Below are 6219 nucleotides of genomic sequence, written 5' to 3'. Positions count from 1 at the left end.
GGCAAGGAGAACACCTTTATAGAGGAAAAGGCAGTTGGGAGGGTAGTAACAGTACATAGTAAACAAAGGTTCATGGTTTTTCATTTGCTGAGTTCTTGCAAAGGAAGCGAGGTCTTCTTGTTGGGCTCTGCTCTTGTTGCAGGGTATAACAGCTCCCCCTTCTGGTCTTCCAACTCTACTTAATTGAGGTTTCTGGTTACTAAGTTTTTCAGGAGAAAGCTTTCTACTTCTGAAAGTCAGCTGCTTTTGGACACCATTGAATGAGCCCCAGAACCATACCTCCAGTGAACTAGATGTCTGGGATTCTAAATGCTTCAGGCTGCTGGTGTGGACTAAATTATGTGTTCCCTCCCTCCCCTTGACCTCCCAGACACTTATGTTGAAGCCCTAATCAGCAGTACCTCAAACTGTGACTGTATTTGGAAGTAGGGTCTTCAAAGAGGTAATTAAGTTAAAATGAGGTCATTAAGGAGGAACTTAATCCAAATGACTGATGTCCTTACAGGAAGAGAAAGTTTGGACACAGAAAAGACACCAGAGATGCTCGTGCATAGAGGAAGGACCATGTGAACAGTCAGCAAGAAGGCATCCATCTGGAAGCCAAAGAGAGAGACCCCAGAACAAACAATCCTGCTGACACCTTGATCTTGGACTTTCCAGAACCAGAAATAAATTTCTGTTGTCAGAGCCACCCCTTCTGCAGGATTTTGTTATGGTAGCCCTAGCAAACTAGCATAGCTGGAAAGCATATCCACGTAAGGGAATGCACTGGTGCTTAGGAAACATATTTAGGATCTAAAATCTTCTTTTCTAATGTGTTCTAAGGTGGACTTCTGCTGGTGTCTTTTCTTTCTTCCTTTCTTTTGTTTGTTTTAGGGTTTTTTTGTTGTTGTTGTTTTGTTTAAAGTTTATTTATATTATTTATTTGTGGGGGGGATACTTAGATTTATTTTGTATTTATTTATTCTTAGAGGACGTAGTGGGGATTGAACCCAGAACCTCATGCATGCTAAGCATGCACTCTACCACTTGAGCTATACCCTCCTCCCTGCTATTGTCTTTTCTTGTATCTCCTGATGGTACATCAAAAAGGGGTATGACTGGTAATGCTCTTTTTGGAAACATATCTTGTACCTGTTGGACATATATTGTGGAAATGATGCCTTGAAAATACTTCACGAGATTGGAATGTACCTGGGAGAAATCAGTCACAGCGGGAGACAAGCCAAGCTCCATGAGCCTTCCTATAAGAATTTCACACTGTGGGAGCTGATGGGGATTTTGAAGTAGAGATTGTATTATCATAATGCTGGGGCAAAACTTGAGCTGAAGGGAGATTATTATGCTTTCTAGAAATTTTAGACTATTCTGATTTTATAATGAATTTTCTCATTTTATCTTCTGAGTTTGGGGAATGACATGGACAATGACATTTTTAGTTCATGAGCGTATCTTACACAGTTCCTTAAGTATTTCACGTTATAAAATGAGGTTTTTTGTTTAATTAATAGATTATACTAAAGTAAGCCCCTAGATTGGAAAAATAAAATAGATACTTTTTTTTTAGCAAAATTTCAAGCATGGCAGGGAAAATCTCAATCTGACCAGGAAATTTACAAACTACTATTCAAATGTATTCAAAGCTTAGCAAATTGGGTAACTGGAGGAAATTTATTTGTAAGTTTTAAGAATAGTTCTTGAAGTGGAGATTTCAGTGTTGCCCTATTCCTCTGGTTTTCCTGAGTTATCATATGCTAAAAATAGATAAGGCAAAATAAAATCAGGTAAAATTCTTTTCACCAATACTTCTATATTTTTTGAACCATTTTGTCCCTGTCATCTTGGGTTATTCCTTGAAGCATTTGGTTGCCTGTTGAGTTTTCTTTAATCTAGAACATTTTCTCAGTCTTTGTGTTTCATGTTTCATTGACTTTTATGAAGAGGGCAGGTCAGTTATTGCATAAAATGTTCTTCAATTTGAGTGTGATGTTTTCTCATGAGAAAATTCACTTTTAGCAAGCATAGCGCCAGAATGATGTTGTCTCCTGTGCATCATATGAGGAGGCATCTGATGTTTCTTTACTGGTGATGTTAACTATCATTATTTGACTAACATGGTGTTTGTAAGGTTATGTTTCCTCCTCTCATTCATAAATATCTTTTGTAGAAATATTTGGACACTACATAAACAGCCTGCTACTCAAACTTTACCCACTAGTTTTCGTATCTGTTGCCTTTATGAATCATGATGATGAAGATAATAGTTGCCAAAAGGGATTTTCTAATTTTGTGATTCCTTCTGCATTTATTCTTTGGTGTTCAGCTGTAAGGAAGCGCTTTCTCTTATCCCATTTATTTATTCATTCACTCATTTATATCAGTATGGACTCAAAGATTCTTACTTTATTCAATGGGACATAATTCATTACTATTGTTATTTATTTTGATCAAATTTGATTAGTATCACCACTTTTCACCCCTGACTCCTATGTCAGGTTGACATGTTTACCTCATCCTTCGAGCCCATCTTGACTTTCTGGCACTAAATGCATGTTTCAAGTTTATCTTCTATTTTCTCTTGCCCCAGCTTTTGAAAAAAAAATTATCATTAAAAGAATCTTTTAAAAACAATTCTGTTGCTTGTATGAATCCAGTGTTTAGAATTTTGGTAAATGATCTTTGTTACAGTTCCCTTCAGCAAATGGCACTAGTCTTAATTAGTAACTGCCTCTTATTCAAAAATAGCAGTTATTAATCGAAAGACAGGGAATTCTTCCTAACTATGTTACACAGAAAGATTAAGGGCATGAATAAAAATTTCAAATACTAAGTTTTAGTGGGGAGGGTACCTCTCGGTGTGGAGCATGTGCTTAGCATGCATGAGGTCCTGGGTTCAATTCCCAGTACTTCCATTAAAAAAATTAAAATAAAATAAAATAAATACAAAGCTTTAAAGCTTCTTTATTAAAAATAATTTACCTTAAACACAAGTAAAAGTTAAAAACCATCTGGGGAAAAAAACATTTTCAATATTTGACAGACATAAGGTCAACACATTTAATATATAGACACTTTTAAATCAATAAGATATAAACAATAAGATATCAACTCTTAACAGTTCTATATAGTCAGTGTTCTCTCCATCTGATTGTAGCCCATGTTAGGGCTTCACCAGCAGGTGTTGGTGCCCCAGTGCACGAGGCTCCTGTGTCCAGGCATCTCAGAGTCTCTTTTCCTCATCCCAGACTGTTTTATTCACTCCTGTGCAATAGACTTTGGGTCCCCAGCCAAGGGACCCCGTTTTGTCAGTCTTCATCTTGACTGTCTGCCTGACCATCACCCCAGGCTCTACCGGGTCAGGTTTCTCATTGTATTCTTTGCTTCCCAGCCTTTAAAAAATTCTTCCAAACTGGGGTAAATAGAGCAGACTTGTTTGGGGCATTCTAATGTTGGGGGACAAACCAGGGGTCCGTTTGGTCCATCCAAGCTCTAATAGTGCTCCTTTTTTCAACCAGATCATGTACATTTTATTCATTTCATTTCTTAATAATCATCTAAAGATTTCTACCTTACTGGGAGAGTCCCTTGTCTTTCCCTCTGTCTTTCCCCATTTTCTTGTTAACTAATTTAATGTTTTTTACTAGCCTCTTTAGGACCATGAGGAGAAGCTGAGCAACTTTTATAAGGCTCTTCAAACAGTTGCTTGATTTTGCTCATAGAAACCCATCTTTTTCATGGCTGAATAATATTCCTGTGTGTGTGTGTGTGTGTGTGTGTGTGTGTGTGTGTGTGTGTGTGTGTGACATCTTCTTTGGGGGGGGTAGTTTTCAAATAGTTGTTTCTTATTCATTTTGGATTACAGAACATTCCTATGCAAAAATAGAATGGTAGAATAATCCCTCATGTACTCATCACATAGCTTCAACAATTATCACCTATAGATTTTTTATTATCTAGTTTAGCCATGACTACGTTATCCTTTAGTACTGGTTAAATCACTTTTATTTTAGATTTATTTTTTTGAGGTAACATTGGTTTATAACATTATATAAGTTTCATGTGTACAATGCTATATTTCTACTTCTATATACCCTACAGTGTGCTCACCACAAAAACTTTAGTTTCCATCTGTCACTATACAGTTGATTCCCTTACCCATTTCACCCTCCCCCAGATCCTTCCTCTCTGATAACCACTACTCTGTTCTATGTGTTTGTTTTTGTTTGGTTTGTTCATTTAATTTGTTTGTTTGTATTTTATATTCCACAATTGAATGAAATCATACGATATTTTTCTTTCTCCATCTGACTTATTTCACTCAGCATAGGTCCATTCATATTCTCAAAAATTGCAAGATTTCATCTTTTTATGGCTGAGTAGTATTCCACTGTATATATATACCACATCTCTGTTATCCATTCATCCATTGATGGGCACCTAGGTTGTTTCCGTATCTTGGCTAGTATAAATAATGCCACAATGAACATAGGGGTGCATATATCTTTTTGAATTAGTGTTTTTGTATTCTTTGGATAAATACCCAGAAGTGGGATAGCTGAATCATATGGAAGTTCTATTCCTAATTTTTTTAGACATCTCCATACTGTTTTCCATAATGGCCGCACCAATTTACATTCGCACCAACAGTGTATGAGGCTTCCTTTTTCTCCACAACCTCATCAACATTTGTTATTTCTTGTTTCTTTGGTGATAGCCATTCTAACAGGTGTGAGGTGATAACTCATTGTGGTTTTAATTTGCATTTGCCTAATAATTAGTGATGTTGAACATCTTTTCACGTGCAGTTAGCCATCTGTATGTCTTCTCTGGAAAATTTTCTATTTAGCTCCTCTGTCCATTTTTTAATCAGGTTGTTTGATTTTTTGTTGTTGAGTTGCATGAATTCTTAATATATTTTGGATATTAAACCCTTATTTGATATATAATTTGTAAATATCTTTTCCCACTTGGTAAGTTGTCTTTTCATTCTGTTGAAGGTTTCCTTTGCTGTGCAGAAGCTTTTCAGTTTGATGTAGTCCCATTTGTTTATTTTTGCTTTTGTTTCCCTTTCCCAAGGAGACATCTAGAAAGCTATTGCTAAGACGGACGTCAAAGAGTGAACTGCTTATGTTTCCTTCTAGGAGTTTAATGGTTTCAGGTCTTATATTCAAGTCTTTAATCTAGAACCCCATTTCTTTAGGGGTTTTAATGGAGGTTTCATTACTTAGGCATGATTGATTAAATCTAAACTCAGTCTCCAGCCCCTCTCACCTAAAAGGTCAGGAGTGGGGCTAAAAGTTCCAGCCTTCTAATCAAGGCTTAGTCTTTCTGGAAACTAGCTCCCATTCTTAAACTTAATCTAGCCCTCCACCCCACTCCCCAAATCACATTAGCATACTTTTATCCCTCTGGAAACTCGAGGGTTTTAGGAGCTCTGTTCCTGGATGTAGGAACAAAGACCAAATATATTTTTTATTATGCCACTGCTATCCTAATGTTTGTGAAGTGGTATGTCATTATGGTTTTGATTTGCATTCCCCTAATGATTAGTGATGTTAAGTGTCTTTTCATGTACCTATTGGCCTTCTGTATATCTTCTTTAGAGAAATGTCTATTCAAGCCCTTTGCTCATTTTTAAATTGGGTTTTTTTTCTATTGTCATTGAGTTGTAGTTCTTTATATATATTCTGTATATTAATCCTTTATCAGATACATGGTTTGCAAATTTTTCTCTCATTTTGTGGGTTGTCTTTTCACTCTCTTGATAGTGTCCTTTGATGGACAAAAGTTTTTAATTAGATGAAATGAAGTTTGTCTGTTTTTTCCCTTTGTCTATGCCTTTGGTGTCACATACAAGAAATCATTGCCAAATCCAGTGTCATGAAGCATTCCCCCATGTTTTCTCCTAAGAGTGTCATAGTTTTAGGCCTTATATTTAAGTCTTTCATCCATTTTGAGCTAATTATTGTAGATGGTGTAACATAAGGGTCTAACTTCATTCTTTTGCATTTGTTGAAAAAGACTGTCCTTTCCCCAGTGAATGGTCTTGGCAACTGAGTCAGAAATCATTTGACCTTACTTGTGAGAGTTTACTTCCATTCTCATGGAATAATATTATATCTTATTTTTTAATCCTTTAGATCATTACTATCCACAAAACACAAATTACACGAAAATCTTTTCATATCAACAGTGATTTGCTGAAATGACAGCAAAAAA

Source organism: Camelus dromedarius, chromosome 1 (assembly GCF_036321535.1).
Source record: "Camelus dromedarius isolate mCamDro1 chromosome 1, mCamDro1.pat, whole genome shotgun sequence".
In the NCBI taxonomy this organism is placed as follows: Eukaryota; Metazoa; Chordata; class Mammalia; order Artiodactyla; family Camelidae; genus Camelus; species Camelus dromedarius.
This window is presented reverse-complemented; position numbering follows the sequence as displayed.